General features: G+C 50.3%; 2 non-coding genes across 2 annotated transcripts; both read right to left on the reverse strand.

The window, feature by feature from the left end:
* Positions 1–9,678: 9,678 nt before the first annotated feature.
* TRNAC-GCA (transfer RNA cysteine (anticodon GCA)) lies at positions 9,679–9,750 on the reverse strand. Its single transcript has one exon. It is a non-coding gene; the product is annotated as a tRNA-Cys (tRNA).
* A 7,691-nt stretch (positions 9,751–17,441) lies between these two features.
* TRNAC-GCA (transfer RNA cysteine (anticodon GCA)) lies at positions 17,442–17,513 on the reverse strand. The gene has a single exon. It is a non-coding gene; the product is annotated as a tRNA-Cys (tRNA).
* Positions 17,514–21,857: the final 4,344 nt, after the last annotated feature.

The following is a 21,857-nucleotide window of genomic DNA, read 5'->3' on the forward strand; positions in this document are numbered from 1 at the left end:
TCCACAACCTAGAATCCTCCATTCCAGGCAGTGGACCACCTTCCACGATGCCCCACAACTACACCTTCCTCCGCAACGCCCTCTAACCACTTACCTCGACAACTGCTCTCCTTGACATCCTCCTCGCCTCAGTCCATCCAGCGACATGCTCCAGTCCCCCGATCCATTGCTCTCCATTCCACTCTCCTTGACATCCACCTCGCCTCAGTCCATCCATGGGTGGTAGTTGGGGTCCAAGGTGGTAGTTGGGGAGAAGGAGTGGTGGTAGTTGGTGTGAAGGGCTGGAGGCAGTGGTGGTAGTTGGTGTAAAGGGTTGGAGGCAGTGGTGGATTGCAGAGGGGGAGACCATTTTCTTGATATAAAAAAAAAATAAAAATACAAAGGCATATAAAAGCCCCCATCTTTTTATTTTCAACATGCCACATGCTTCGACAGACACAACACCACTTTTGGCAGATCCACAACCTAGAATCCTCCATTCCAGGCAGTGGACCACCTTCCACGATGCCCCACAACTACACCTTCCTCCGCAACGCCCTCTAACCACTTACCTCGACAACTGCTCTCCTTGACATCCTCCTCGCCTCAGTTCATCCAGCGACATGCTCCAGGGTCTTCAGGGACATTGCTCTCCATTCCGCTCTCCCTGACATCCACCTCGCCTCAGTCCATCCATGCACCGATATCTTCCAATCCAATAAGTGGTGGTGGTGTGGGTGGTAAGGTTCCATAGGAAGAAGGTTGTTGGTGTGGAAGTGAGTGGTCCCGGGTCCTGGGTGGTAGTTGGGGAGAAGGAGTGGTGGTAGTTGGTGTGAAGGGCTGGAGGCAGTGGTGGTAGTTGGTGTGAAGGGCTGGAGGCAGTGGTGGATTGCAGAGGGGGAGACCTTTTTCTTGATATAAAAAAAATTAATAAAAATACAAAGGCATATAAAAGCCCCCATCTTTTTATTTTCAACATGCCACATGCTTCGACAGACACAACACCACTTTTGGCAGATCCACAACCTATAATCCTCCATTCCAGGCAGTGGACCACCTTCCATGATGCCCCACAACTACACCTTCCTCCGCAACGCCCTCTAACCACTTACCTCGACAACTGCTCTCCTTGACATCCTCCTCGCCTCAGTCCATCCAGCGACATGCTCCAGTCCCCCGATCCATTGCTCTCCATTCCACTCTCCTTGACATCCACCTCGCCTCAGTCCATCCATGGGTGGTAGTTGGGGTCCAAGGTGGTAGTTGGGGAGAAGGAGTGGTGGTAGTTGGTGTGAAGGGCTGGAGGCAGTGGTGGTAGTTGGTGTGAAGGGTTGGAGGCAGTGGTGGATTGCAGAGGGGGAGACCATTTTCTTGATATAAAAAAAAAAAAAAATACAAAGGCATATAAAAGCCCCCATCTTTTTATTTTCAACATGCCACATGCTTCGACAGACACAACACCACTTTTGGCAGATCCACAACCTAGAAACCTCCATTCCAGGCAGTGGACCACCTTCCACGATGCCCCACAACTACACCTTCCTCCGCAACGCCCTCTAACCACTTACCTCGACAACTGCTCTCCTTGACATCCTCCTCGCCTCAGTCCATCCAGCGACATGCTCCAGTCCCCCGATCCATTGCTCTCCATTCCACTCTCCTTGACATCCACCTCGCCTCAGTCCATCCATGGGTGGTAGTTGGGGTCCTGGGTGGTAGTTGGGGAGAAGGAGTGGTGGTAGTTGGTGTGAAGGGCTGGAGGCAGTGGTGGTAGTTGGTGTGAAGGGCTGGAGGCAGTGGTGGATTGCAGAGGGGGAGACCATTTTCTTGATATAAAAAAAATAAATAAAAATACAAAGGCATATAAAAGCCCCCATCTTTTTATTTTCAACATGCCACATGCTGCGACAGACACAACACCACTTTTGGCAGATCCACAACCTAGAATACTCCATTCCAGGCAGTGGACCACCTTCCACGATGCCCCACAACTACACCTTCCTCCGCAACGCCCTCTAACCACTTACCTCGACAACTGCTCTCCTTGACATCCTCCTCGCCTCAGTCCATCCAGCGACATGCTCCAGTCCCCAGATCCATTGCTCTCCATTCCACTCTCCTTGACATCCACCTCGCCTCAGTCCATCCATGGGTGGTAGTTGGGGTCCTGGGTGGTAGTTGGGGAGAAGGAGTGGTGGTAGTTGGTGTGAAGGGCTGGAGGCAGTGGTGGTAGTTGGTGTGAAGGGCTGGAGGCAGTGGTGGATTGCAGAAGGGGAGACCATTTTCTTGATATAAAAAAATTAATAAAAATACAAAGGCATATAAAAGCCCCCATCTTTTTATTTTCAACATGCCACATGCTTTGACAGACACAACACCACTTTTGGCAGATCCACAACCTAGAATCCTCCATTCCAGGCAGTGGACCACCTTCCACGATGCCCCACAACTACACCTTCCTCCGCAACGCCCTCTAACCACTTACCTCGACAACTGCTCTCCTTGACATCCTCCTCGCCTCAGTCCATCCAGCGACATGCTCCAGTCCCCCGATCCATTGCTCTCCATTCCACTCTCCTTGACATCCACCTCGCCTCAGTCCATCCATGGGTGGTAGTTGGGGTCCAAGGTGGTAGTTGAGGAGAAGGAGTGGTGGTAGTTGGTGTGAAGGGCTGGAGGCAGTGGTGGTAGTTGGTGTAAAGGGTTGGAGGCAGTGGTGGATTGCAGAGGGGGAGACCATTTTCTTGATATAAAAAAAAAATAAAAATACAAAGGCATATAAAAGCCCCCATCTTTTTATTTTCAACATGCCACATGCTTCGACAGACACAACACCACTTTTGGCAGATCCACAACCTAGAATCCTCCATTCCAGGCAGTGGACCACCTTCGACGATGCCCCACAACTACACCTTCCTCCGCAACGCCCTCTAACCACTTACCTCGACAACTGCTCTCCTTGACATCCTCCTCGCCTCAGTCCATCCAGCGACATGCTCCAGTCCCCCGATCCATTGCTCTCCATTCCACTCTCCTTGACATCCACCTCGCCTCAGTCCATCCATGGGTGGTAGTTGGGGTCCTGGGTGGTAGTTGGGGAGAAGGAGTGGTGGTAGTTGGTGTGAAGGGCTGGAGGCAGTGGTGGTAGTTGGTGTGAAGGGCTGGAGGCAGTGGTGGATTGCAGAGGGGGAGACCATTTTCTTGATATAAAAAAAAAAAAAAAAAATACAAAGGCATATAAAAGCCCCCATCTTTTTATTTTCAACATGCCACATGCTTCGAGAGACAGAACACCACTTTTGGCAGATCCACAACCTAGAATCCTCCATTCCAGGCAGTGGACCACCTTCCACGATGCCCCACAACTACACCTTCTTCCGCAACGCCATCTAACCACTTACCTCGACAACTGCTCTCCTTGACATCCTCCTCGCCTCAGTTCATCCAGCGACATGCTCCAGGGTCTTCAGGGACATTGCTCTCCATTCCGCTCTCCCTGACATCCACCTCGCCTCAGTCCATCCATGCACCGATATCTTCCAATCCAATGAGTGGTGGTGGTGTGGGTGGTAAGGTTCCATAGGAAGAAGGTTGCTGGTGTGGAAGTGAGTGGTCCCGGGTCCTGGGTGGTAGTTGGGGAGAAGGAGTGGTGGTAGTTGGTGTGAAGGGCTGGAGGCAGTGGTGGTAGTTGGTGTGAAGGGCTGGAGGCAGTGGTGGATTGCAGAGGGGGAGACCATTTTCTTGATATAAAAAAAAAAAAAAATACAAAGGCATATAAAAGCCCCCATCTTTTTATTTTCAACATGCCACATGCTTCGACAGACACAACACCACTTTTGGCAGATCCACAACCTAGAATCCTCCATTCCAGGCAGTGGACCACCTTCCACGATGCCCCACAACTACACCTTCCTCCGCAACGCCCTCTAACCACTTACCTCGACAACTGCTCTCCTTGACATCCTCCTCGCCTCAGTCCATCCAGCGACATGCTCCAGTCCCCCGATCTATTGCTCTCCATTCCACTCTCCTTGACATCCACCTCGCCTCAGTCCATCCATGGGTGGTAGTTGGGGTCCTGGGTGGTAGTTGGGGAGAAGGAGTGGTGGTAGTTGGTGTGAAGGGCTGGAGGCAGTGGTGGTAGTTGGTGTGAAGGGCTGGAGGCAGTGGTGGATTGCAGAGGGGGAGACCATTTTCTTGATATAAAAAAATAAATAAAAATACAAAGGCATATAAAAGCCCCCATCTTTTTATTTTCAACATGCCACATGCTTTGACAGACACAACACCACTTTTGGCAGATCCACAACCTAGAATCCTCCATTCCAGGCAGTGGACCACCTTCCACGATGCCCCACAACTACACCTTCCTCCGCAACGCCCTCTAACCACTTACCTCGACAACTGCTCTCCTTGACATCCTCCTCGCCTCAGTCCATCCAGCGACATGCTCCAGTCCCTAGATCCATTGCTCTCCATTCCACTCTCCTTGACATCCACCTCGCCTCAGTCCATCCATGGGTGGTAGTTGGGGTCCAAGGTGGTAGTTGGGGAGAAGGAGTGGTGGTAGTTGGTGTGAAGGGCTGGAGGCAGTGGTGGTAGTTGGTGTGAAGGGCTGGAGGCAGTGGTTTGCAGAGGGGGAGACCATTTTCTTGATATAAAAAAAAAAAAAAAAAATACAAAGGCATATAAAAGCCCCCATCTTTTTATTTTCAACATGCCACATGCTTCGACAGACACAACACCACTTTTGGCAGATCCAAAACCTAGAATCCTCCATTCCAGGCAGTGGACCACCTTCCACGATGCCCCACAACTACACCTTCTTCCGCAACGCCATCTAACCACTTACCTCGACAACTGCTCTCCTTGACATCCTCCTCGCCTCAGTTCATCCAGCGACATGCTCCAGGGTCTTCAGGGACATTGCTCTCCATTCCGCTCTCCCTGAAATCCACCTCGCCTCAGTTCATCCATGCACCGATATCTTCCAATCCAATGAGTGGTGGTGGTGTGGGTGGTAAGGTGCCATAGGAAGAAGGTTGCTGGTGTGGAAGTGAGTGGTCCCGGGTCCTTGGTGGTAGTTGGGGAGAAGGAGTGGTGGTAGTTGGTGTGAAGGGCTGGAGGCAGTGGTGGTAATTGGTGTGAAGGGCTGGAGGCAGTGGTGGATTGCAGAGGGGGAGACCATTTTCTTGATATAAAAAAAATTAATAAAAATACAAAGTCATATAAAAGCCCCCATCTTTTTATTTTCAACATGCCACATGCTTCGACAGACACAACACCACTTTTGGCAGATCCACAACCTAGAATCCTCCATTCCAGGCAGTGGACCACCTTCCACGATGCCCCACAACTACACCTTCCTCCGCAACGCCCTCTAACCACTTACCTCGACAACTGCTCTCCTTGACATCCTCCTCGCCTCACTCCATCCAGCGACATGCTCCAGTCCCCCGATCCATTGCTCTCCATTCCACTCTCCTTGACATCCACCTCGCCTCAGTCCATCCATGGGTGGTAGTTGGGGTCCAAGGTGGTAGTTGGGGTCCAAGGTGGTAGTTGGGGAGAAGGAGTGGTGGTAGTTGGTGTGAAGGGCTGGAGGCAGTGGTGGTAGTTGGTGTGAAGGGTTGGAGGCAGTGGTGGATTGCAGAGGGGGAGACCATTTTCTTGATATAAAAAAAAAAAAAAAATACAAAGGCATATAAAATCCCCCATCTTTTTATTTTCAACATGCCACATGCTTCGACAGACACAACACCACTTTTGGCAGATCCACAACCTAGAATCCTCCATTCCAGGCAGTGGACCACCTTCCACGATGCCCCACAACTACACCTTCCTCCGCAACGCCCTCTAACCACTTACCTCGACAACTGCTCTCCTTGACATCCTCCTCGCCTCAGTCCATCCAGCGACATGCTCCAGTCCCCCGATCCATTGCTCTCCATTCCACTCTCCTTGACATCCACCTCGCCTCAGTCCATCCATGGGTGGTAGTTGGGGTCCTGGGTGGTAGTTGGGGAGAAGGAGTGGTGGTAGTTGGTGTGAAGGGCTGGAGGCAGTGGTGGTAGTTGGTGTGAAGGGCTGGAGGCAGTGGTGGATTGCAGAGGGGGAGACCATTTTCTTGATATAAAAAAAAAAAAAAAATACAAAGGCATATAAAAGCCCCCATCTTTTTATTTTCAACATGCCACATGCTTTGACAGACACAACACCACTTTTGGCAGATCCACAACCTAGAATACTCCATTCCAGGCAGTGGACCACCTTCCACGATGCCCGACAACTACACCTTCCTCCGCAACGCCCTCTAACCACTTACCTCGACAACTGCTCTCCTTGACATCCTCCTCGCCTCAGTCCATCCAGCGACATGCTCCAGGGTCTTCAGGGACATTGCTCTCCATTCCGCTCTCCCTGACATCCACCTCGCCTCAGTCCATCCATGCACCGATATCTTCCAATCCCATGAGTGGTGGTGGTGTGGGTGGTAAGGTTCCATAGGAAGAAGGTTGTTGGTGTGGAAGTGAGTGGTCCCGGGTCCTGGGTGGTAGTTGGGGAGAAGGAGTGGTGGTAGTTGGTGTGAAGGGCTGGAGGCAGTGGTGGTAGTTGGTGTGAAGGGCTGGAGGCAGTGGTGGATTGCAGAGGGGGAGACCATTTTTTTGATATAAAAAAAATAAATAAAAATACAAAGGCATATAAAAGCCCCCATCTTTTTATTTTCAACATGCCACATGCTTTGACAGACACAACACCACTTTTGGCAGATCCACAACCTAGAATCCTCCATTCCAGGCAGTGGACCACCTTCCACGATGCCCCACAACTACACCTTCCTCCGCAACGCCCTCTAACCACTTACCTCGACAACTGCTCTCCTTGACATCCTCCTCGCCTCAGTCCATCCAGCGACATGCTCCAGTCCCCCGATCTATTGCTCTCCATTCCACTCTCCTTGACATCCACCTCGCCTCAGTCCATCCATGGGTGGTAGTTGGGGTCCTGGGTGGTAGTTGGGGAGAAGGAGTGGTGGTAGTTGGTGTGAAGGGCTGGAGGCAGTGGTGGTAGTTGGTGTGAAGGGCTGGAGGCAGTGGTGGATTGCAGAGGGGGAGACCATTTTCTTGATATAAAAAAATAAATAAAAATACAAAGGCATATAAAAGCCCCCATCTTTTTATTTTCAACATGCCACATGCTTTGACAGACACAACACCACTTTTGGCAGATCCACAACCTAGAATCCTCCATTCCAGGCAGTGGACCACCTTCCACGATGCCCCACAACTACACCTTCCTCCGCAACGCCCTCTAACCACTTACCTCGACAACTGCTCTCCTTGACATCCTCCTCGCCTCAGTCCATCCAGCGACATGCTCCAGTCCCCCGATCCATTGCTCTCCATTCCACTCTCCTTGACATCCACCTCGCCTCAGTCCATCCATGGGTGGTAGTTGGGGTCCAAGGTGGTAGTTGGGGAGAAGGAGTGGTGGTAGTTGGTGTGAAGGGCTGGAGGCAGTGGTGGTAGTTGGTGTGAAGGGCTGGAGGCAGTGGTTTGCAGAGGGGGAGACCATTTTCTTGATATAAAAAAAATAAATAAAAATACAAAGGCATATAAAAGCCCCCATCTTTTTATTTTCAACATGCCACATGCTTCGACAGACACAACACCACTTTTGGCAGATCCACAACCTAGAATCCTCCATTCCAGGCAGTGGACCACCTTCCACGATGCCCCACAACTACACCTTCTTCCGCAACGCCATCTAACCACTTACCTCGACAACTGCTCTCCTTGACATCCTCCTCGCCTCAGTTCATCCAGCGACATGCTCCAGGGTCTTCAGGGACATTGCTCTCCATTCCGCTCTCCCTGAAATCCACCTCGCCTCAGTTCATCCATGCACCGATATCTTCCAATCCAATGAGTGGTGGTGGTGTGGGTGGTAAGGTGCCATAGGAAGAAGGTTGCTGGTGTGGAAGTGAGTGGTCCCGGGTCCTTGGTGGTAGTTGGGGAGAAGGAGTGGTGGTAGTTGGTGTGAAGGGCTGGAGGCAGTGGTGGTAATTGGTGTGAAGGGCTGGAGGCAGTGGTGGATTGCAGAGGGGGAGACCATTTTCTTGATATAAAAAAAATTAATAAAAATACAAAGTCATATAAAAGCCCCCATCTTTTTATTTTCAACATGCCACATGCTTCGACAGACACAACACCACTTTTGGCAGATCCACAACCTAGAATCCTCCATTCCAGGCAGTGGACCACCTTCCACGATGCCCCACAACTACACCTTCCTCCGCAACGCCCTCTAACCACTTACCTCGACAACTGCTCTCCTTGACATCCTCCTCGCCTCAGTCCATCCAGCGACATGCTCCAGTCCCCCGATCCATTGCTCTCCATTCCACTCTCCTTGACATCCACCTCGCCTCAGTCCATCCATGGGTGGTAGTTGGGGTCCAAGGTGGTAGTTGGGGTCCAAGGTGGTAGTTGGGGAGAAGGAGTGGTGGTAGTTGGTGTGAAGGGCTGGAGGCAGTGGTGGTAGTTGGAGTGAAGGGTTGGAGGCAGTGGTGGATTGCAGAGGGGGAGACCATTTTCTTGATATAAAAAAAAAAAAAAAAAATACAAAGGCATATAAAATCCCCCATCTTTTTATTTTCAACATGCCACATGCTTCGACAGACACAACACCACTTTTGGCAGATCCACAACCTAGAATCCTCCATTCCAGGCAGTGGACCACCTTCCACGATGACCCACAACTACACCTTCCTCCGCAACGCCCTCTAACCACTTACCTCGACAACTGCTCTCCTTGACATCCTCCTCGCCTCAGTCCATCCAGCGACATGCTCCAGTCCCCAGATCCATTGCTCTCCATTCCACTCTCCTTGACATCCACCTTGCCTCAGTCCATCCATGCACCGATATCTTCTAATCCCACGAGCCACCACTCTCCAATCCACCAGACATCCGAGATTCTTACGATCCATCTCTTTTAACAGCTTCCATCTTCAGGGTCTTCACAGGATTCGAACTCACAACCTCTTCGCTACAAGGCGGCGGCTCTAACCACTTGGCCGTGGGAGCTGCTTGTCAGGCAAATGCGGTGACCAAGGTCTTGGCCTGTTTTGGCACACAGAGCAACTGCACAGAGGAAGAGGGGGGGGAGGGGACTCCAACCTAAGGTGGAGCTAGCTCTCAACTTGCTATGTCAAGATCCCTGAATGCTAAGTGGTTAGCCTTGCCACCTTACAGTGTGAAGGTGGTGGGTTCAATCTATAAATGTAATTTAGATGTAAGTTTTGTCAAACCACAAAAAGATCAAAGAGTTACATTCGTGGATCTTAAAGGGATACTCGTGTGTCAATTTTTTTTTTTTTAATTAACTGGTGCCAAAAAATTATACAGATTAGTAAATGACTTGTATTTAAAGCTCTTTACTCTTATCAGCTGCTTTATACTACAGAGGAAGTTCTATGGTTCTTTTCTGTCTGACCCCAATGCTCCACCAAGAAAAAATTGTGCATTAGCGGGCATTTGTATTTAAAGCAAGGACCTCTTGAACCTCTGCGCTCCAGGGTGGCTGCTCATCAACTGGATGAGGCGACCAAAATCTTGCAGTGCAAAGCTAGTGGGGGTCTGCTATAAACGACATATGTAGGATGTGGTTAAGCTGTAAAGAAAGCATGCGTGTGTTAGGGGGCACTCGGATTTGAACCAAGGACCTCTTGATCTGCAATCAAATGCTCTACCACTGAGCTATACCCCCGCAACCTGCAGCTCATCTGTACCTCAACATTTTTAATTTTCTGCAATAAACTACATATGTGGGATACAGTTAAGCTTGTAAAGAAAAAAAATGTTTGTTACGGGCACTTGGACCTCTTTACATGCAGTCAAATGCTCTACCACTGAGCTTTAGCCCCACAACATGTGGCTTGTTTGTACCTCAACTTTGCCTCCAGCCCTTCACACCAACTACCACCACTCCTTCTCCCCATCTACCACCCAGGACCCGGGACCACTCACTTCCACACCAACAACCTTCTTCCTATGGCGCCTCCCCCCCACCACCACTACATATGTGGGATATGGTTAAGTCGTAAAGCAAAAAAATGTGTGTTAGGGGGCACTCGTATTTGAGCCAAGGACCTCTTGATCTGCAGTCAAATGCTCTACCACTGAGCTATACCCCCGCAACACATGGCTTGCCAGCGTAACCGCACAGAAGGGGGATTCGAAGCTAAGTCCGAACTAGCTCTCGGCTTGCCTGTACTGTCCCAGTCAAATGTATATGAAACGGTGGGAAAAAAATTATTTTGTCAAAACAGGCCAAGACCACAGTCACACCACAGTGTGTGTGTGTGTGTGTGTGTGTGTGAAGTGGTTGATGGTCAGGCATCCATAAGGGGTTGGAGAAGGAGCTATGGTGTGGATGGCTGTGGTAGCTGGTATGTGAGTGTGGGTGGGAAGGTTCCATAGGAAGTAGGCTGTTGGTGTGGAAGTGAGTGGTCCCAGTTCCTGGGTGGTAGTTGGTGTGGAGGCAGTGGTGGTAATTGGTGTGAAGGGCTGGAGGCAATGATGGATTGAAGAAGGAGGTTTTCTTGATATAAAAAAAACAAAAGGCTAATAAAAGCCCCCATCTTTTTATTTTCAACATCCCACATGCTTCGACAGACACAACATCACTTTTGGCAGATCCCCAACCTAGAATCCTCCATTCCAGGCAGTGGACCACCTTCCACGATGCCCCACAACTACACCTTCCTCCGCAACGCCCTCTAACCACTTACCTCGACAACTGCTCTCCATGACATCATCCTCGCCTCAGTCCATCCAGCGACATGCTCCAGTCCCCCGATCCATTGCTCTCCATTCCACTCTCCTTGACATCCACCTCGCCTCAGTCCATCCATGGGTGGTAGTTGGGGTCCTGGGTGGTAGTTGGGGAGAAGGAGTGGTGGTAGTTGGTGTGAAGGGCTGGAGGCAGTGGTGGTAGTTGGTGTGAAGGGCTGGAGGCAGTGGTGGATTGCAGAGGGGGAGACCATTTTCTTGATATAAAAAAAAAAAAAAAATACAAAGGCATATAAAAGCCCCCATCTTTTTATTTTCAACATGCCACATGCTTTGACAGACACAACACCACTTTTGGCAGATCCACAACATAGAATCCTCAATTCCAGGCAGTGGACCACCTTCCACGATGCCCCAAAACTACACCTTCCTCCGCAACGCCCTCTAACCACTTACCTCGACAACTGCTCTCCTTGACATCCTCCTCGCCTCAGTCCATCCAGCGACATGCTCCAGTCCCCCCGATCCATTGCTCTCCATTCCACTCTCCTTGACATCCACCTCGCCTTAGTCCATCCATGGGTGGTAGTTGGGGTCCTGGGTGGTAGTTGGGGAGAAGGAGTGGTGGTAGTTGGTGTGAAGGGCTGGAGGCAGTGGTGGTAGTTGGTGTGAAGGGCTGGAGGCAGTGGTGGATTGCAGAGGGGGAGACCATTTTCTTGATATAAAAAAAATAAATAAAAATACAAAGGCATATAAAAGCCCCCATCTTTTTATTTTCAACATGCCACATGCTTTGACAGACACAACACCACTTTTGGCAGATCCACAACCTAGAATCCTCCATTCCAGGCAGTGGACCACCTTCCACGATGCCCCACAACTACACCTTCCTCCGCAACGCCCTCTAACCACTTACCTCGACAACTGCTCTCCTTGACATCCTCCTCGCCTCAGTCCATCCATGCACCGATATCTTCCAATCCCATGAGTGGTGGTGGTGGGGGTGGTAAGGTTCCATAGGAAGAAGGTTGTTGGTGTGGAAGTGAGTGGTCCCGGGTCCTGGGTGGTAGTTGGGGAGAAGGAGTGGTGGTAGTTGGTGTGAAGGGCTGGAGGCAGTGGTGGTAGTTGGTGTGAAGGGCTGGAGGCAGTGGTGGATTGCAGAGGGGGAGACCATTTTCTTGATATAAAAAAAATAAATAAAAATACAAAGGCATATAAAAGCCCCCATCTTTTTATTTTCAACATGCCACATGCTTTGACAGACACAACACCACTTTTGGCAGATCCACAACCTAGAATCCTCCATTCCAGGCAGTGGACCACCTTCCACGATGCCCCACAACTACACCTTCCTCCGCAACGCCCTCTAACCACTTACCTCGACAACTGCTCTCCTTGACATCCTCCTCGCCTCAGTCCATCCATGCACCGATATCTTCCAATCCCATGAGTGGTGGTGGTGTGGGTGGTAAGGTTCCATAGGAAGAAGGTTGTTGGTGTGGAAGTGAGTGGTCCCGGGTCCTGGGTGGTAGTTGGGGAGAAGGAGTGGTGGTAGTTGGTGTGAAGGGCTGGAGGCAGTGGTGGTAGTTGGTGTGAAGGGCTGGAGGCAGTGGTGGATTGCAGAGGGGGAGACCATTTTCTTGATATAAAAAAATAAATAAAAATACAAAGGCATATAAAAGCCCCCATCTTTTTATTTTCAACATGCCACATGCTTTGACAGACACAACACCACTTTTGGCAGATCCACAACCTAGAATCCTCCATTCCAGGCAGTGGACCACCTTCCATGATGCCCCACAACTACACCTTCCTCCGCAACGCCCTCTAACCACTTACCTCGACAACTGCTCTCATTGACATCCTCCTCGCCTCAGTCCATCCAGCGACATGCTCCAGGGTCTTCAGGGACATTGCTCTCCATTCCGCTCTCCCTGACATCCACCTTGCCTCAGTCCATCCATGCACCGATATCTTCCAATCCCATGAGTGGTGGTGGTGTGGGTGGTAAGGTTCCATAGGAAGAAGGTTGTTGGTGTGGAAGTGAGTGGTCCCGGGTCCTGGGTGGTAGTTGGGGAGAAGGAGTGGTGGTAGTTGGTGTGAAGGGCTGGAGGCAGTGGTGGTAGTTGGTGTGAAGGGCTGGAGGCAGTGGTGGATTGCAGAGGGGGAGACCATTTTCTTGATATAAAAAAAAAATAAAATACAAAGGCATATAAAAGCCCCCCTCTTTTTATTTTCAACATGCCACATGCTTCAACAGACACAACACCACTTTTGGCAGATCCACAACCTAGAATCCTCCATTCCAGGCAGTGGACCACCTTCCACGATGCCCCACAACTACACCTTCCTCTGCAACGCCCTCTAACCACTTACCTCGACAACTGCTCTCCTTGACATCCTCCTCGCCTCAGTCCATCCAGCGACATGCTCCAGTCCCCCGATCCATTGCTCTCCATTCCACTCTCCTTGACATCCACCTCTCCTCAGTCCATCCATGGGTGGTAGTTGGGGTCCTGGGTGGTAGTTGGGGAGAAGGAGTGGTGGTAGTTGGTGTGAAGGGCTGGAGGCAGTGGTGGTAGTTGGTGTGAAGGGCTGGAGGCAGTGGTGGATTGCAGAGGGGGAGACCATTTTCTTGATATAACAAAAATAAATAAAAATACAAAGGCATATAAAAGCCCCCCTCTTTTTATTTTCAACATGCCACATGCTTCGACAGACACAACACCACTTTTGGCAGATCCACAACCTAGAATCCTCCATTCCAGGCAGTGGACCACCTTCCACGATGCCCCACAACTACACCTTCCTCCGCAACGCCCTCTAACCACTTACCTCGACAACTGCTCTCCTTGACATCCTCCTCGCCTCAGTCCATCCAGCGACATGCTCCAGTCCCCCGATCCATTGCTCTCCATTCCACTCTCCTTGACATCCACCTCGCCTCAGTCCATCCATGGGTGGTAGTTGGGGTCCTGGGTGGTAGTTGGGGAGAAGGAGTGGTGGTAGTTGGTGTGAAGGGCTGGAGGCAGTGGTGGTAGTTGGTGTGAAGGGCTGGAGGCAGAGGTGGATTGCAGAGGGGGAGACCATTTTCTTGATATAAAAAAAAAAAAAAAATACAAAGGCATATAAAAGCCCCCATCTTTTTATTTTCAACATGCCACATGCTTTGACAGACACAACACCACTTTTGGCAGATCCACAACCTAGAATACTCCATTCCAGGCAGTGGACCACCTTCCACGATGCCCGACAACTACACCTTCCTCCGCAACGCCCTCTAACCACTTACCTCGACAACTGCTCTCCTTGACATCCTCCTCGCCTCAGTCCATCCAGCGACATGCTCCAGGGTCTTCAGGGACATTGCTCTCCATTCCGCTCTCCATGACATCCACCTCGCCTCAGTCCATCCATGCACCGATATCTTCCAATCCCATGAGTGGTGGTGGTGTGGGTGGTAAGGTTCCATAGGAAGAAGGTTGTTGGTGTGGAAGTGAGTGGTCCCGGGTCCTGGGTGGTAGTTGGGGAGAAGGAGTGGTGGTAGTTGGTGTGAAGGGCTGGAGGCAGTGGTGGTAGTTGGTGTGAAGGGCTGGAGGCAGTGGTGGATTGCAGAGGGGGAGACCATTTTTTTGATATAAAAAAAATAAATAAAAATACAAAGGCATATAAAAGCCCCCATCTTTTTATTTTCAACATGCCACATGCTTTGACAGACACAACACCACTTTTGGCAGATCCACAACCTAGAATCCTCCATTCCAGGCAGTGGACCACCTTCCACGATGCCCCACAACTACACCTTCCTCCGCAACGCCCTCTAACCACTTACCTCGACAACTGCTCTCCTTGACATCCTCCTCGCCTCAGTCCATCCAGCGACATGCTCCAGTCCCCCGATCTATTGCTCTCCATTCCACTCTCCTTGACATCCACCTCGCCTCAGTCCATCCATGGGTGGTAGTTGGGGTCCTGGGTGGTAGTTGGGGAGAAGGAGTGGTGGTAGTTGGTGTGAAGGGCTGGAGGCAGTGGTGGTAGTTGGTGTGAAGGGCTGGAGGCAGTGGTGGATTGCAGAGGGGGAGACCATTTTCTTGATATAAAAAAATAAATAAAAATACAAAGGCATATAAAAGCCCCCATCTTTTTATTTTCAACATGCCACATGCTTTGACAGACACAACACCACTTTTGGCAGATCCACAACCTAGAATCCTCCATTCCAGGCAGTGGACCACCTTCCACGATGCCCCACAACTACACCTTCCTCCGCAACGCCCTCTAACCACTTACCTCGACAACTGCTCTCCTTGACATCCTCCTCGCCTCAGTCCATCCAGCGACATGCTCCAGTCCCCCGATCCATTGCTCTCCATTCCACTCTCCTTGACATCCACCTCGCCTCAGTCCATCCATGGGTGGTAGTTGGGGTCCAAGGTGGTAGTTGGGGAGAAGGAGTGGTGGTAGTTGGTGTGAAGGGCTGGAGGCAGTGGTGGTAGTTGGTGTGAAGGGCTGGAGGCAGTGGTTTGCAGAGGGGGAGACCATTTTCTTGATATAAAAAAAATAAATAAAAATACAAAGGCATATAAAAGCCCCCATCTTTTTATTTTCAACATGCCACATGCTTCGACAGACACAACACCACTTTTGGCAGATCCACAACCTAGAATCCTCCATTCCAGGCAGTGGACCACCTTCCACGATGCCCCACAACTACACCTTCTTCCGCAACGCCATCTAACCACTTACCTCGACAACTGCTCTCCTTGACATCCTCCTCGCCTCAGTTCATCCAGCGACATGCTCCAGGGTCTTCAGGGACATTGCTCTCCATTCCGCTCTCCCTGAAATCCACCTCGCCTCAGTTCATCCATGCACCGATATCTTCCAATCCAATGAGTGGTGGTGGTGTGGGTGGTAAGGTGCCATAGGAAGAAGGTTGCTGGTGTGGAAGTGAGTGGTCCCGGGTCCTTGGTGGTAGTTGGGGAGAAGGAGTGGTGGTAGTTGGTGTGAAGGGCTGGAGGCAGTGGTGGTAATTGGTGTGAAGGGCTGGAGGCAGTGGTGGATTGCAGAGGGGGAGACCATTTTCTTGATATAAAAAAAATTAATAAAAATACAAAGTCATATAAAAGCCCCCATCTTTTTATTTTCAACATGCCACATGCTTCGACAGACACAACACCACTTTTGGCAGATCCACAACCTAGAATCCTCCATTCCAGGCAGTGGACCACCTTCCACGATGCCCCACAACTACACCTTCCTCCGCAACGCCCTCTAACCACTTACCTCGACAACTGCTCTCCTTGACATCCTCCTCGCCTCAGTCCATCCAGCGACATGCTCCAGTCCCCCGATCCATTGCTCTCCATTCCACTCTCCTTGACATCCACCTCGCCTCAGTCCATCCATGGGTGGTAGTTGGGGTCCAAGGTGGTAGTTGGGGTCCAAGGTGGTAGTTGGGGAGAAGGAGTGGTGGTAGTTGGTGTGAAGGGCTGGAGGCAGTGGTGGTAGTTGGAGTGAAGGGTTGGAGGCAGTGGTGGATTGCAGAGGGGGAGACCATTTTCTTGATATAAAAAAAAAAAAAAAAAATACAAAGGCATATAAAATCCCCCATCTTTTTATTTTCAACATGCCACATGCTTCGACAGACACAACACCACTTTTGGCAGATCCACAACCTAGAATCCTCCATTCCAGGCAGTGGACCACCTTCCACGATGACCCACAACTACACCTTCCTCCGCAACGCCCTCTAACCACTTACCTCGACAACTGCTCTCCTTGACATCCTCCTCGCCTCAGTCCATCCAGCGACATGCTCCAGTCCCCAGATCCATTGCTCTCCATTCCACTCTCCTTGACATCCACCTTGCCTCAGTCCATCCATGCACCGATATCTTCTAATCCCACGAGCCACCACTCTCCAATCCACCAGACATCCGAGATTCTCACGATCCATCTCTTTTAACAGCTTCCATCTTCAGGGTCTTCACAGGATTCGAACTCACAACCTCTTCGCTACAAGGCGGCGGCTCTAACCACTTGGCCGTGGGAGCTGCTTGTCAGGCAAATGCGGTGACCAAGGTCTTGGCCTGTTTTGGCACACAGAGCAACTGCACAGAGGAAGAGGGGGGGGAGGGGACTCCAACCTAAGGTGGAGCTAGCTCTCAACTTGCTATGTCAAGATCCCTGAATGCTAAGTGGTTAGCCTTGCCACCTTACAGTGTGAAGGTGGTGGGTTCAATCTATAAATGTAATTTAGATGTAAGTTTTGTCAAACCACAAAAAGATCAAAGAGTTACATTCGTGGATCTTAAAGGGATACTCGTGTGTCAATTTTTTTTTTTTTAATTAACTGGTGCCAAAAAATTATACAGATTAGTAAATGACTTGTATTTAAAGCTCTTTACTCTTATCAGCTGCTTTATACTACAGAGGAAGTTCTATGGTTCTTTTCTGTCTGACCCCAATGCTCCACCAAGAAAAAATTGTGCATTAGCGGGCATTTGTATTTAAAGCAAGGACCTCTTGAACCTCTGCGCTCCAGGGTGGCTGCTCATCAACTGGATGAGGCGACCAAAATCTTGCAGTGCAAAGCTAGTGGGGGTCTGCTATAAACGACATATGTAGGATGTGGTTAAGCTGTAAAGAAAGCATGCGTGTGTTAGGGGGCACTCGGATTTGAACCAAGGACCTCTTGATCTGCAATCAAATGCTCTACCACTGAGCTATACCCCCGCAACCTGCAGCTCATCTGTACCTCAACATTTTTAATTTTCTGCAATAAACTACATATGTGGGATACAGTTAAGCTTGTAAAGAAAAAAAATGTTTGTTACGGGCACTTGGACCTCTTTACATGCAGTCAAATGCTCTACCACTGAGCTTTAGCCCCACAACATGTGGCTTGTTTGTACCTCAACTTTGCCTCCAGCCCTTCACACCAACTACCACCACTCCTTCTCCCCATCTACCACCCAGGACCCGGGACCACTCACTTCCACACCAACAACCTTCTTCCTATGGCGCCTCCCCCCCACCACCACTACATATGTGGGATATGGTTAAGTCGTAAAGCAAAAAAATGTGTGTTAGGGGGCACTCGTATTTGAGCCAAGGACCTCTTGATCTGCAGTCAAATGCTCTACCACTGAGCTATACCCCCGCAACACATGGCTTGCCAGCGTAACCGCACAGAAGGGGGATTCGAAGCTAAGTCCGAACTAGCTCTCGGCTTGCCTGTACTGTCCCAGTCAAATGTATATGAAACGGTGGGAAAAAAATTATTTTGTCAAAACAGGCCAAGACCACAGTCACACCACAGTGTGTGTGTGTGTGTGTGTGTGTGTGAAGTGGTTGATGGTCAGGCATCCATAAGGGGTTGGAGAAGGAGCTATGGTGTGGATGGCTGTGGTAGCTGGTATGTGAGTGTGGGTGGGAAGGTTCCATAGGAAGTAGGCTGTTGGTGTGGAAGTGAGTGGTCCCAGTTCCTGGGTGGTAGTTGGTGTGGAGGCAGTGGTGGTAATTGGTGTGAAGGGCTGGAGGCAATGATGGATTGAAGAAGGAGGTTTTCTTGATATAAAAAAAACAAAAGGCTAATAAAAGCCCCCATCTTTTTATTTTCAACATCCCACATGCTTCGACAGACACAACATCACTTTTGGCAGATCCCCAACCTAGAATCCTCCATTCCAGGCAGTGGACCACCTTCCACGATGCCCCACAACTACACCTTCCTCCGCAACGCCCTCTAACCACTTACCTCGACAACTGCTCTCCATGACATCATCCTCGCCTCAGTCCATCCAGCGACATGCTCCAGTCCCCCGATCCATTGCTCTCCATTCCACTCTCCTTGACATCCACCTCGCCTCAGTCCATCCATGGGTGGTAGTTGGGGTCCTGGGTGGTAGTTGGGGAGAAGGAGTGGTGGTAGTTGGTGTGAAGGGCTGGAGGCAGTGGTGGTAGTTGGTGTGAAGGGCTGGAGGCAGTGGTGGATTGCAGAGGGGGAGACCATTTTCTTGATATAAAAAAAAAAAAAAAATACAAAGGCATATAAAAGCCCCCATCTTTTTATTTTCAACATGCCACATGCTTTGACAGACACAACACCACTTTTGGCAGATCCACAACATAGAATCCTCAATTCCAGGCAGTGGACCACCTTCCACGATGCCCCAAAACTACACCTTCCTCCGCAACGCCCTCTAACCACTTACCTCGACAACTGCTCTCCTTGACATCCTCCTCGCCTCAGTCCATCCAGCGACATGCTCCAGTCCCCCCGATCCATTGCTCTCCATTCCACTCTCCTTGACATCCACCTCGCCTTAGTCCATCCATGGGTGGTAGTTGGGGTCCTGGGTGGTAGTTGGGGAGAAGGAGTGGTGGTAGTTGGTGTGAAGGGCTGGAGGCAGTGGTGGTAGTTGGTGTGAAGGGCTGGAGGCAGTGGTGGATTGCAGAGGGGGAGACCATTTTCTTGATATAAAAAAAATAAATAAAAATACAAAGGCATATAAAAGCCCCCATCTTTTTATTTTCAACATGCCACATGCTTTGACAGACACAACACCACTTTTGGCAGATCCACAACCTAGAATCCTCCATTCCAGGCAGTGGACCACCTTCCACGATGCCCCACAACTACACCTTCCTCCGCAACGCCCTCTAACCACTTACCTCGACAACTGCTCTCCTTGACATCCTCCTCGCCTCAGTCCATCCATGCACCGATATCTTCCAATCCCATGAGTGGTGGTGGTGGGGGTGGTAAGGTTCCATAGGAAGAAGGTTGTTGGTGTGGAAGTGAGTGGTCCCGGGTCCTGGGTGGTAGTTGGGGAGAAGGAGTGGTGGTAGTTGGTGTGAAGGGCTGGAGGCAGTGGTGGTAGTTGGTGTGAAGGGCTGGAGGCAGTGGTGGATTGCAGAGGGGGAGACCATTTTCTTGATATAAAAAAAATAAATAAAAATACAAAGGCATATAAAAGCCCCCATCTTTTTATTTTCAACATGCCACATGCTTTGACAGACACAACACCACTTTTGGCAGATCCACAACCTAGAATCCTCCATTCCAGGCAGTGGACCACCTTCCACGATGCCCCACAACTACACCTTCCTCCGCAACGCCCTCTAACCACTTACCTCGACAACTGCTCTCCTTGACATCCTCCTCGCCTCAGTCCATCCATGCACCGATATCTTCCAATCCCATGAGTGGTGGTGGTGTGGGTGGTAAGGTTCCATAGGAAGAAGGTTGTTGGTGTGGAAGTGAGTGGTCCCGGGTCCTGGGTGGTAGTTGGGGAGAAGGAGTGGTGGTAGTTGGTGTGAAGGGCTGGAGGCAGTGGTGGTAGTTGGTGTGAAGGGCTGGAGGCAGTGGTGGATTGCAGAGGGGGAGACCATTTTCTTGATATAAAAAAATAAATAAAAATACAAAGGCATATAAAAGCCCCCATCTTTTTATTTTCAACATGCCACATGCTTTGACAGACACAACACCACTTTTGGCAGATCCACAACCTAGAATCCTCCATTCCAGGCAGTGGACCACCTTCCATGATGCCCCACAACTACACCTTCCTCCGCAACGCCCTCTAACCACTTACCTCGACAACTGCTCTCATTGACATCCTCCTCGCCTCAGTCCATCCAGCGACATGCTCCAGGGTCTTCAGGGACATTGCTCTCCATTCCGCTCTCCCTGACATCCACCTTGCCTCAGTCCATCCATGCACCGATATCTTCCAATCCCATGAGTGGTGGTGGTGTGGGTGGTAAGGTTCCATAGGAAGAAGGTTGTTGGTGTGGAAGTGAGTGGTCCCGGGTCCTGGGTGGTAGTTGGGGAGAAGGAGTGGTGGTAGTTGGTGTGAAGGGCTGGAGGCAGTGGTGGTAGTTGGTGTGAAGGGCTGGAGGCAGTGGTGGATTGCAGAGGGGGAGACCATTTTCTTGATATAAAAAAAAAATAAAATACAAAGGCATATAAAAGCCCCCCTCTTTTTATTTTCAACATGCCACATGCTTCAACAGACACAACACCACTTTTGGCAGATCCACAACCTAGAATCCTCCATTCCAGGCAGTGGACCACCTTCCACGATGCCCCACAACTACACCTTCCTCTGCAACGCCCTCTAACCACTTACCTCGACAACTGCTCTCCTTGACATCCTCCTCGCCTCAGTCCATCCAGCGACATGCTCCAGTCCCCCGATCCATTGCTCTCCATTCCACTCTCCTTGACATCCACCTCTCCTCAGTCCATCCATGGGTGGTAGTTGGGGTCCTGGGTGGTAGTTGGGGAGAAGGAGTGGTGGTAGTTGGTGTGAAGGGCTGGAGGCAGTGGTGGTAGTTGGTGTGAAGGGCTGGAGGCAGTGGTGGATTGCAGAGGGGGAGACCATTTTCTTGATATAACAAAAATAAATAAAAATACAAAGGCATATAAAAGCCCCCCTCTTTTTATTTTCAACATGCCACATGCTTCGACAGACACAACACCACTTTTGGCAGATCCACAACCTAGAATCCTCCATTCCAGGCAGTGGACCACCTTCCACGATGCCCCACAACTACACCTTCCTCCGCAACGCCCTCTAACCACTTACCTCAACAACTGCTCTCCTTGACATCCTCCTCGCCTCAGTCCATCCAGCGACATGCTCCAGTCCCCCGATCCATTGCTCTCCATTCCACTCTCCTTGACATCCAACTCGCCTCAGTCCATCCATGGGTGGTAGTTGGGGTCCTGGGTGGTAGTTGGGGAGAAGGAGTGGTGGTAGTTGGTGTGAAGGGCTGGAGGCAGTGGTGGTAGTTGGTGTGAAGGGCTGGACGCAGTGGTGGATTGCAGAGGGGGAGACCATTTTCTTGATATAACAAAAATAAATAAATATACAAAGGCATATAAAAGCCCCCCTCTTTTTATTTTCAACATGCCACATGCTTCGACAGACACAACACCACTTTTGGCAGATCCACAACCTAGAATCCTCCATTCCAGGCAGTGGACCACCTTCCACGATGCCCCACAACTACACCTTCCTCCGCAACGCCCTCTAACCACTTACCTCGACAACTGCTCTCCTTGACATC

This window comes from Hyla sarda, chromosome 2 (assembly GCF_029499605.1).
Source record: "Hyla sarda isolate aHylSar1 chromosome 2, aHylSar1.hap1, whole genome shotgun sequence".
NCBI classification, from domain to species: domain Eukaryota; kingdom Metazoa; phylum Chordata; class Amphibia; order Anura; family Hylidae; genus Hyla; species Hyla sarda.